Raw genomic sequence first — 12,556 nt, 5'->3', positions numbered from 1 at the left:
TCCTCACGTGTGTCTGAGTTATGGGTTGGTATATATAGCATTATAGAAGTATGTGTGGGACACTCGTCTGAATGGGGGGAGGGGAGATCGCCCTTAAGAAGTCAGCAGAGAGAGAGAGAGGAATGCAGGCAGCTGGTTTGTGTCTGTCAGTGCAACACAGAGAGCCTACAGTACTGGACTACTCACACACACACACACACGCACACGCACACACACACACACACACACACACACACACACACACACACTGATGAAAGAACGACTTATTTGGACCAACAGAGTGTGTGTTCGGTCCAGTGGCAGGCAGCAGGAAGCTCAATGGCTGACATCTCAACTACTCGGACAAAAACTCCTTACGAGACTGTGGCGCAAATAGTCAATTCATAATGTTGTATGTAGTAATAAAATACAGTTCTATCAAATACAGTCAAAGTTAGCATGGTCTGGGTTTAGGGCAGTCTTGTTGTATTCATGCTACTGGAACATATCAATGGGCAGATCACCTCCCTATTGATACAGGCTAATGGCTGGGAATAAGTAAAAAGATGGTGTTTTTTTCATTGTTTGTGCTTTGTACTCCAAAAGATTACATTTGAATTGAAACAAGGACTACGGGGTTCCATTTTCAGCTTGAAAATAAAATTGTTTCGTTTTAATTTACCTGTTATATATTTCTGTTCTGTAAATGCTTGTTACTTATCAGCCAACATAAACAGCAAGATTGATGTATCTGCCACACGCTGATACTACTAGGCATTAAACCTGACAGTATGAAAGAACTCACTGTATATGGGAACAAGATTAAGAGCCTATATGTGGCAGCACTGTGAGGCTATGCTTTGAGCTAAATGCTACTGTCAGCACGCTAACATGCTCACAATGACAATGTTGACAACATAAAAAACTAAAGATGACTCGAGTATAGAAATATATATAATAAAACAAAACATGTTATGTTAACTTTAATTCACAGTGTTTTTGACATAATGGCACATAGTGATCAAGTAGCAGCAGCATAAAAGCATTCAATGTCAGATGATCATTAAGTGAGCCAGTGCAGGTCTTCATGATATGGGGCCTTAAGACCTGATGGTCTTCCAGCCTGCAGGTCTGTGCTCTGATACTGATACTGTCTGCCAGATGGCAGCAGGGTAAACAGTTTGTGCTCCGGGTGGCAGGACACCAAGATCATCATTTGGGCTTTCCACACAGACATCGTGTGTGGTACGTGTCCTGAAGGGCAGGGAGCTCCATGCTCGCCTGTTCGTACAAATCTCAGGCGGGCTGTTGTGAGCAGAGGGCTGCCAAACCAGAGATCCAACCAGTCAGAATGCTCTTAATCCTCTGTGAAAGTTAGCGAGGATAGTCTGGTCCATGCCAAATTTCTTCAGTCCCAAAGTCCACTATCATCTCTTTGGTCTAGTTGATAATGAGGAACAGGGAGTTGTCGTAACACTAACTCACTAGGACTTTGACTTCCTGCCTGTATGCTGACTCCTAAATGACGAGAACTGTTGTGTCATCCGCAGTTTTCTCCAATTATGCATGAGCAGTATATTGCATAAGAGAGAATGCAGCCCTGTAGGACACCAGTGCCTTTGGGTCAATGAGGAGGAGGTGGAGTTGTGGATTCTCACCACCTGAGGCCTAATCATCAGGAGATCAAGGACCCAGCTGCAGAGGAAGGTGTCAAGTCCCGGGTCCATGACACCAGAGTACAGGCAGTGGGCCGCGCTTAACCAGATTAAAGTGGATGTTATCATTAATACATGGTCTTTAGTTGGGGAGGGACTCTACATTTATTTTAGTAGAGTGTCGTCAATGCACTTTGTGATATAACTTATGCCAGAGCCAGTCTAACATACTGATGTTGCCATGAGTTTGTCGGTCTGTATTCTCAAACAGGAGAGTGACTCCTCTGTGGTCACTCAACACTGGACAGTTGTGTGGAACAGGTTTGTCCAGTTTGAGTCTTTTCTTCTATGCTTGGAGCCGGAGAATGGAGATATGATCTCCTTTCCCAAAGGCAGGGCGGGGGGAGTTCGTATAGCAGTGGTCCAATGTCTATTAACCTCTTGTAGGTATGTGCTGATAATATATTGGAAGAACCTGTTGTTATCTATTGTGTTAATTTCTCACTAAAATTAGGACAATAATTTGGATCAGTGTTTGATCTCTGCATGGGCAGTGACAAAGACAGCAGAAAATGGGCAAAACAATTGGAGTTTCCAGCCAGATGTCATGTTTTCAATACTGTCAATTGGAGCTGGAGCTTTCCCACTTAAGACAAAAGCCAGATGTTAGTGGCTGTTTGTGTTGTTTTTTTTGTCCAGTGGGAAAGGGCCTTTAGAGTAGTAGAGCTGAACTCTAAGTTGAAGTAGAATACTCATACATCTCAAGTTATGAACCATTAAAGTAAGACCCTCTTACCTCTACTGAGAGCTTGTGTGATGCTAATTTCAGAGCCCCGTCTATTGTTATCTAACAGGGTTGTGTCACGCGATAAACATTAAATGAATCAAAGAGTTCAGTTCATCTACCTCTTGTTAAGGGACTGAGCATTAGCTAGAATGATACTTGGAACAGGGAGGTTAAAGTAGGTTAAAGTACTTTTTTCAGTGCTCTACAAATAACAAATAAATGAGGGTTTGTGGCTGGTACTCATTGTGAAATTGGTAATGTTGAAGCCTGTTGTGACTGTTTGTTGATAATATTGTATGAGCTTCAGTTAAAGTAGAAAAGAATCTAATTCAAAACATGAAAAGAACACATAAGTAGCTCGGGAAAGTTTGTTAGAGCACAGGAAGCAGAGAACCAAAGGCTCTATCATGGAAACTTACGAGAATAATACACTGTAAGTAACCATAGCAACAATATTGGTGCTATATTTGACCCCTCAGATGAACTGGGTTTAACAGATTAAGTTGAGCAACACAGTAAATCTCTGTTGTTTTCTTGACTTCACACAATAGTCCTTTACTTCCCCTCCCCCCCTCAGCACACACACAGCGGTCTTGGAGGTGATGTGCTAATTGATGCAAAGTAATGGAGGAGGTGAAGCCACAATGGCCGCCCTGCTAAGCTTTTCACAGAGCTCCTTTTGCTTGCATGGCTTGTATTCAGTGAACTTTATGTATTCTGGTGGTGTGTTTTTGATTTGAGAAGTGATCAAGAGATTGGGAAAAAAGAAAACAGAGGAGAGAAGAGGAGGAAGAGGAAGAAGCTAAAGAATGGGGAGCAGAGGGAGGAAAAGAGTAACACGGAGAAGGAAGAGGATTAGGAGGGGGGAGGCCTCCTGCAGTTTTGAGGTCAAACACACAGCTGCGGTCATCACCTTTCACTGCAGGGGACTCACACACACACACACACACACACACACACACACACACACACACACACACACACACACACACACACACACACACACACACACACACACACACACACACACACACACACACACACACACACACACACTACTGTGATCATCACCCTCTGTGGGAGTTTGACCTGGGCCAGATGGTCACCGCTCTCTCTTTTTATGGCTCTCTTTTTTTCTGTCATGTCCACACTAAGCCAGTGCTTTTCACACCTAAAAAAAACTGAGCTTTTCAAATACGCTCTCCACAGTGGATATGTTTCAAAACACCAGTCTAGCATTGTAGTGTGAACGAGGCACACAATGCCAAATCAATGATGTATCAATAACATGCCCTCACAGGGAGTTGTATACTAAGAGGACAAATTTCTGTCCCCTCAAACTGTCTGTAATCACTCATTTTGAATGCCAATGGAGATCACAGTGTAGGTTCATGATTAACCTAATTTATGCTGTAAAAACTTTAAGAAAGTCTGAGTGATGGAGCCCTTCAAAAAAGAATAGGTAGGGCTAAGCAAAAAGATATAGAAAAGAATATTAAAGATCGACATTTGTTCAGTTTGATCTTTTAACAGACTTCTCAAAACATTTTCGCAAAAAGATGATCTTTATGTAGAGTGAGTGAGTGGGTGGAATATATTATATTTTACATTAATTAATTCGAATTGAGCTTTATTTATAGCAATGATGCAGATCTCCCTCGCCACTATCCCTATGCAGAAAAACAGTGCTAAATCAACCAGTGGAGTTTAGCCTCTGCAATTAACCCATCCCAGTTTTATGAGCATAAAATCTTTCCATTTAATGCAATAAGAGTTATCGACCCATGCTGTCTGATCTAACAGATTTAGTTTTCTTAAGCATACACACAGCATTGTACATACTGTATATCTGCCATTTAACATTTGGGGGATTAAGGGAGTTTTTTTTAATTAAATGAACTAACTAACTAGTTTAAACTGAAGGTCTTGAGTGTTTCTTGTCTAGGTATTTAATGCACTTTAATGTTGTTCCTCAGAAAGTCAAACCTCCACCATACAAGGGAGGATGTTTGTATGTTTGTGTGTTTGTGTGTTTGTGTGTTTGTGTGTTGGTGTGTTGGTGTAAAGATCAAGCCAAATTACCCAGTTCCTAAAAGGTTTTTATCAGGCTCCAGACATGTGTTTCCAATGTTCTTTAAATACGCCTCCTACGCACACACACACACGCACACACACATATATACACAAGCACAGTACTTCCAGTGCCAAATTGTTAAAATCAACCCCTTCCTTGTTGAGACAAAGTACATTTTTTTTCTTCTTTTGGTATCAGACTACATGTGAATAAAAACCTGATAGAGAAAGAGATGGAAAGTTGACTGTGGATGTGTATCAATGCCAAGAACATTAAGTTTGATCTTATACACGCTACATAAGTTAATTTTGGAAGATTCACCTGTTTAAAACACACCAGTGCATCAGTAAAGTATGTTTTACCGAAAATAAAGAAAACGTCAAAAATGGTAATTATGGCTTATCTTTAGATCTTGCAATTACTTTTATGAATTCAACAACTATCAGGAATCCAAAGATCATTTCTTATATTTACGAGTTGTTTTTTTCTCAGAGCAACTCACTCGTTAAAATCTTTGATCTTTATTAATACAAGATGTTTAGTCTTGATTACCAGATATGGAAGATGAAGTGAAAAAAAATCTCTCTCTCTTATTTGATGAAAAACTTTGCTTTTCAAGAAAAAACATCATTGAGTGTAACTCGTATGGCAGAAACAAACAAATATAAATAGCAAGTGGAGTAAATGTAGATTGCAAATACAGATGCGTTTTTGGCACAGTTGCAGACATTATAAGCTCTGAGGCAAAGTGTGTGTGTCTGGTGTGTGTGTGTGTGTGTGTCTGAGTTACCTACTCCTCCACTCCTCACGACATCGTGGTCAATCAAACCACTCTCTCAGACTTTCTGTGTCTTTGTGGCCTGGCTGTAACCCTGTATGGTTTCACCCACACAGACACACACACACACACACACACACACACACACACACACACACACACACACACACACACACACACACACACACACACACACACACACACACACACACACACACACACAGCCTCTGCAGTCTTGTAAATCCAGATTGTGTTGTTTCCAGCAGCAGTAGAAGTTTACGAGAGTTTGGACAGGGGAATACGCCCGCTCAGGTCACGACATGGGGTTACTGTGTGTGTCTGAGCGTGTGTGTGTGTGTTTCTATGATGGGGGGGGGGGTAAAATGAGGTACAGAAAGATTGGAGCAGTGTTTTAGATTAAAAATGCTCTGAAATTGCAGGATACGTCTGTACTTGCATGAACTATAAACTGCAACAAACACCGTTACAACCAAATAAAAAACCCCATATTTTTAATTTCAAAAGTCGGCTGATGTGGTGGGTTCAAGTTTTGTTGAGATTTTCGAACCAGGACTGATAAATTTACAGTAATCCAATATGATGCTGGTGGTTTTAAAATAGAACCTGAACAACAATGACATCAACAGTGTGTCTCTTAAGACGATTGAGCTGATTTTGACAACAACACTGAGAGGTTTGTGTGGTGAACTGAATATTAAATTAGAAGGAAAAAGGAGCACATGTTGCATTTAAGAGCCTGGAAGCTACTGCCAGCAGCTGTGATCCTTTAACGTCTTGTGTTCAGCTCCAAACAGGCAAAAAAATATTAGGCCCTGTTTCTCTAGAATTCCCTGCCCTTGTAGCTTTTTTAATTTTCCCCCCCTTGTTTTTACTGCAGGCAGTAAAAGAAGGAGCCAAAACCTGCTGGACACTTTTATATAGAAACACTAAAACGGCAAACAAGACCTGATCACGAACATGGGTGAAAGGGGGGGAAAGGAAAGGGGAAAAGGGAGGGGAAAGGATGTAGCAGTGGAATATATATAGTTGTTAGACTATCAAGCCGTGTGTGTGTGTATATATATATATATATATATATATATATATAGCCGTGTGTATATATATATATATACACACACACACACGGCTTGATAGTCTAACAAACTGGTTAAAACCGTTCAGCTTCCAAACTCGCTGAGAAGTTGTAGATGCCAAAGGTACAGCTAAGAACAGCAGAAAGCATGATTTAATTTAAATACTTTTTGAATTGGTAATATATCAAAGTCACTCTTAGACAAACGATCCAGTAACGCTTTTTGGCATTGGTGGTGTGTGAGTCAGGAGTAGTAAAATCACACTTAAAATGTTGAGGAGCAAATGAGCAGATGTTCCACTTACCTTGAGGTATTTCTCCAGAGACTGACTCACTGAATCTCCAGACTTTTAGATCCATGGAAAAGTTTATGAAGCCCTTCTCTGTTGAGGACCTAACACCATCTCTACACAAAAAGAGGACATTCAAATAAAAAACCAGAGATTATAACATGGCATCCCGCTTGAGAGACTTTGTATAACCACTTATCATTATAACTAAAATCATGCTTGGTATTAACATATAATGCAAAATGTCTTGTGTTGTCTTATGTTGTATTGATCTCACTACTTGAGTACACTGTCGACAGGGTTACTTTGTACAGCATAAATTTAAAACCCTGGTTGGTGTAAATGTCCGTGGTGTGATAGTACATCTTGTGGGCCTGGTGCTCAACATCTGGGAGGCAAACTAAGCTCCTCAAAAAAAGCAGGTGTAGACGCTGCTGCTTTTGCATCTCAGAGGAGGGAGACCTCTGCTGTTCCAACACACAACTGGAGACGATGGGGCATCCTGCACTCACAAACATTCACACAAATATAGTACATATACATTGTTATTTTATACACAGCAATCCTGGAAGAAGACTTAAAAGTAATTATGACTTTTTATGACCCTAATTTACATTTGGGTTAATTACTTTATATTTAATTTGAAAAAGGAGGACACATTTTTGAGTGTGACTGTTTTTGTGTTACATAATAAAACTCAGAACCCCCATTTGCAACTGCAATCGCATGAGGAGGAAGCATTACTGCAAGTTAACAGAGTAACGTCCCAACATTGAATGATGACAGCTGATCATCTAGTTTGCTAACATTGCTAGCTTGTTATATTGCAAATAAAACACAAACAAACTAAAGTATATTCAACCGATCTATGGTTTTATTCAACACATAATCCTAATTCTACTGTCGCCTCTTTGATTATGGAGGACAGATTATGATTTAAGTATAAATAAATAAATAAATGCATTAATACATTTATAAATAAATACAGGAATAATTAAGAAAATGACTAAATGCTTTTATAAATGTAAAAATAAATCAAGGAATACATTAATAAATGCATAAATGAATGTATAAATACAGAAATGAATAAATAAATGTAAGTGAAAAGAAATGTAGAAATAAATGTAGGATATGTATTTATTTATGTCCTGTTTGATTATTAACTTTTATTTATTTATCTATAGATTATTGTATTCATTTCCATATTTATTTCAGCATTTACTTATTTATTTATACTTTTATTTATTTATTTCAGTATTTATTTAAGCATTTATTTATTCCTGTATTTATTTTTATACAATTATTTATTTATTTATTTCAGTATTTATTTAAGCATTTATTTATTACTGTATTTATTTAAGCATTTTGTTATTTATTCTTGTATTTATGGATACAATTATTCATGCATTTATTACTGTATTTATTTAAGCATTTATTTATTTATTCCTGTATTAATTTATACAATTATTTATGCATTTATTTATTTATACTTTTATTTATTTATTTCAGTATTTATTTAAGCATTTATTTATTCCTGTATTAATTTATACAATTATTTATGCATTTATTTATTTATTCCTGTATTTATTTAAGCATTTATTTATTCCTGTATTTATTTAAACATTTATTTATTTATTCCTGTATTAATTCATACATTTATTCATTTTAAATCTTTCTTTCGTCCTCCATATTTGACATTCCTCAGCAGCAACAGGTGTGGCGCCGCCGTCCTGTTTGTCCCTGCCCGGCTTCCGTCTCTGAGGTTTTCTCCCATCAACAACCCGAAACTGTCAGAGACAACTTCTGCTTCCACTGCGGTGCACTGGTTTGAACATGTGTACTTATACTATCCGTAGCTCGGTGTTCCTGTCCTGACAGCCTCACGCAGTCATCCAGAGGCGCCGCGTCGGACGGGCAGTGGGTGAGTTTAGTTAGCTTCGTTAGCATCGAGCTAACCAACTTCAGTGCGTTAACCTAGCTTCACCCTCGCTGATATTGACAGTACGCGACATTCACGTTTTAGTTAAGGGGAAAGAATTCCGCTGTATGTAAATAATGTCATACCTGGTAGGATAAGTGTCTCTTATGTATGTGCATGTATGAAAACATGCATGTGTTTATTAGCTGATCAGGTCACATGGCTTTAAATGAACGTTCCAGGTCAACGTTCCATGTTGCCAAGGTGTTTGTTTCCATAGTGACCGAAACACCTTAATGTACCTTATCTTATTTTCATACACTATTTAATGTTTATTTATTTTATTTTATTTATTTTATTTTTTATTTTTTATTTATTTTATTGATTCTCACTTGTTATTTCATTTTATTTCTTAGTTTGATTGATTAATTATTATTATTGATTATTGATTCATAATTAATTATTTGATTAATTATTAATTATTTGATTATTATTTGATTAATTATTATTATTATTATTATTAATTAATTTGTTTTTTGTCTATTATACTGCTTTGCTGCCTTGTCTGTCGAATCACTTTGTAAACCCTGTTTTTAAAGGTGCTATATAAATAACACCTTAAATAATAATAATAATAATAATATTATTATTAATAATAATAATAATAATTATTATTATTATTATTATTATTATTAAAGCCATTACGTTAAATGGCTTTAAATTAACATTAGAGCGATGACGTGTTCCATGTTGCTGAGGTGTTTGTTTCCATAGTGACCGAAAAACGTTTAATGTTTCGTTTTATTTGGTTTCACTACCTTATCTTATTTTCATACACTATTTTATTCAATTCAATTCAGTTTATTTTGTATAGCCCAGAATCACAAATTACAAATTTGCCTCAGAGGGCTTTACAATCTGTGCACATGCGACATCCTCTGTCCTTCCCTCACATCGGCACAGGAAAAACTCCCCTAAAAAACCCCTTTAACAGGGAGAAAAAGGAAGAAACCTATGGGAGAACGACAGAGGAGGGATCCTTCTCCCAGGATGGACAGAATGCAATAGATGTCATGTGTACAGAATGAGCAGCATAACAGTTCTTAGATACAACACATTCAATGTATATGACATAAATGATTCATATAATAAGACTACTTATAATAACAGCAGCAATTATTACAGTAGAATTATAGCCATGAAAATAGGGATAGTAATGTGACTAATAATAATAATCGAAGTAGCAGTGGGTGTCAGTCGCTCACAGCAGGAGGCACGACTACGGTCCAGGTACCACAACGATTCATGGAAACCTGCAGAACGAGAAAGCAAAAGGGCTTCAGGGTGGAAGTAAAACTAAAATGCTTAATGGTACAGGTAATAGTAATAGTAATGTGACTAGTAATAATAATAATGGTGGTAGCAGTCGGTGTCAGCAGGGCCGTAGCAGGATGCACATCCACGGTCCAGGTACAGCCACGATTTATAGAAGCCTGCGAAGCGAGAAAGCACAAAGACTCCAGGGTAGAAGCAAGTCAATAAGCGTAATAGTACAGGCAATAATAATAGTAATGTGACTAATAATGATAGTGGTAGTAGTAGTGGGTGTCAGCAGGGCCTCAGTAGGTGGCACGATGACAGTCCAAATATAACTCCGATTCCTGGGAACCTGCGAGGCGAGAAAGCACAAGAACTCCGGGAAGAAGCAAAATCAGTAATGTGCATAAATAGGAGATTAATGCATAAAGAAGGAGGGAGAGAAGAGGAGAGAGGAGCTCAGCGTATCCTAGGTAGTCCCCGGCTGTCTAGGCATATAGCAGCATATCTAGGGGCTGGACCAAGGCGAACCTGAACCAGCCCTAACTATAAGCGCTATCAAAAAGGAAGGTCTTAAGCCTGCTCTTGAAAGTGGTGAGTGTGTCTGCCCCCGGACTGAAACTGGAACCTGGTTCCACAGAAGAGGAGCCTGATAACTGAAGGCTCTGGCTCCCATCCTACTTTTATATACTCTAGGAACCACAAGTAACCCTGCATTGATTGAGCGCAGCTCTCTAGTTGGGTAATATGGAACTATAAGTTCCTTAAGATAAGACGGTGCCTGACCAGTTAGAGCTTTGTAGGTAAGTAAAAGAATTTTAAATTCTATTCTTGATTTAACAGGGAGCCAGTGCAGAGAAGCTAATACTGGAGTAATATGATCTCTTTTCTTAGTTTTTGTTAGAACACGTGCTGCAGCATTCTGGATCAACTGTAAAGATCTAAGAGACCTATTAGAGCAGCCTGATAATAAGGAGTTACAGTAATCTAGTCTAGAGGTAACAAATGCATGAACTAGTTTTTCTGCATCACTTTGAGACAGGATTTGCCTGATTTTCGCAATGTTACGTAAATGAAAAAAGGCTGTCCTTGAGATCTGTTTTATATAAGAGTTAAAAGACAGATCCTGGTCAAAGATAACTCCAAGGTTCTTAACGGTAGTGCTGGATGCTAGAGCAATGCCATCTAGAGAAACTATATCGTTAGATAATTGAATTCGAAGGTGATCTGGACCTAGTAGGATAACTTCTGTTTTTTCAGAGTTTAACATTAAAAAGTTACAGGTCATCCAGGTTTTTATGTCCGTAAGACATGCTTGAAGTCTAGAGAACTGGTTAGTTTCGTCTGGCTTAATTGATAGATACAACTGGGTATCATCTGCATAACAATGAAAGTTTACTGAGTGTTTTCTGATAATATTCCCCAAGGGAAGCATATATAAGGTAAATAAAATAGGTCCAAGAACAGACCCCTGTGGAACTCCGTGACTAACCCTGGTTTTCATCGAGCTTTCATTGTTTACATATACAAACTGAGATCGGTCTGATAAATACGACTTAAACCAGCTAAGTGCGGTTCCTTTAATGCCTATTAGATGCTCCAATCTCTGTAATAGGATTTGGTGATCAATGGTATCAAATGCAGCACTAAGGTCTAGCAATACAAGTACAGAGACAAGTCCTTTGTCTGAAGCTATTAGAAGGTCATTGGTAATTTTCACCAGTGCCGTCTCTGTGCTATGATTCAATATATTTTATGTTTATTTATTTTATTTGCTTTTATTTATTTTATTCATTTAATTGATTCTCACTTGTTATTTCATTTTATTTCTTAGTTTGATTGATTAATTATTATTGATTAATTATTAATTATTTGATTAATTATTGATTATTTGATTTATTATTATTAATTAATTTGATAAATTATTGATTATTTGATTTATTATTATTATTAATTAATTTGATCTCGATTGTTTTTAATGTTTCATCTATTATACTGTTTTGCTATTATTATTATTATTATTATTATTATTATTATTATTATTATTACTACGTAGCGTTAAATGGCTTTAAATGAACATTAGAGAGATGGCGTGTTCCATACTGCTGAGGTGTGTGTTTCCATAGTGACCGGAACATGTGAACACTGTCTGGATCAGCTGTTTTCATATAGTTTAATGTAGAGCACAGACAGAGCATGGTGCAACAGCTACACGCCTCTCAGATAGTTTTACTCAGCAATGAGCTGTTGTGACTTGTCAGCAGAATCCAGTAAAGCCACAGATCAGAAGAAACCATTATTGCTGCTAGAGGAACCATTACAAACTAGCTGCCTCATGACTTAAATTAATTATTCACAATTCTCACTTGTTGAAGCTGAAATTTAGTGGTTTGATAAGTTAAGATACATTCAAGGTTTCTGAGCTAACTGTTTAAGACTGTAAGGTGCAGTTAAAAAACCTCGGAAAAAGCTAGAAAGTGCTCATATTAACAAGGATAAGTTTTGTAATATACATGTATTCATGTGTCTATAAGATGACTAAATATTAAATGTGATGGATAACTAAGTTTTAGAGCTCAGTGTTGATTTTCGTAGCACCTCTCTGAACAGATGGAAATTAATAAAAAAAAGTGTTATTCTAAAGTTTGAAAACATTCACCGCTGT

General features: G+C 37.5%; 1 protein-coding gene across 1 annotated transcript in view; it reads left to right on the top strand.

The window, feature by feature from the left end:
- The first annotated feature begins 8,413 nt into the window (after window positions 1–8,413).
- Window positions 8,414–12,556, top strand: part of LOC129104447 (alsin-like) — a 28,491-nt gene continuing 24,348 nt past the window's right edge. Inside the window, 1 exon segment of the mRNA XM_054615133.1 lies at window positions 8,414–8,577. The gene's annotated coding sequence lies outside the window, so the exon portion shown is untranslated.

The sequence above is a fragment of the Anoplopoma fimbria genome, chromosome 16 (genome assembly GCF_027596085.1).
Source record: "Anoplopoma fimbria isolate UVic2021 breed Golden Eagle Sablefish chromosome 16, Afim_UVic_2022, whole genome shotgun sequence".
In the NCBI taxonomy this organism is placed as follows: domain Eukaryota; kingdom Metazoa; phylum Chordata; class Actinopteri; order Perciformes; family Anoplopomatidae; genus Anoplopoma; species Anoplopoma fimbria.
The sequence above is the reverse complement of the archived record's forward strand: the minus strand, read 5'-3'. Positions and strand labels throughout refer to the sequence as shown.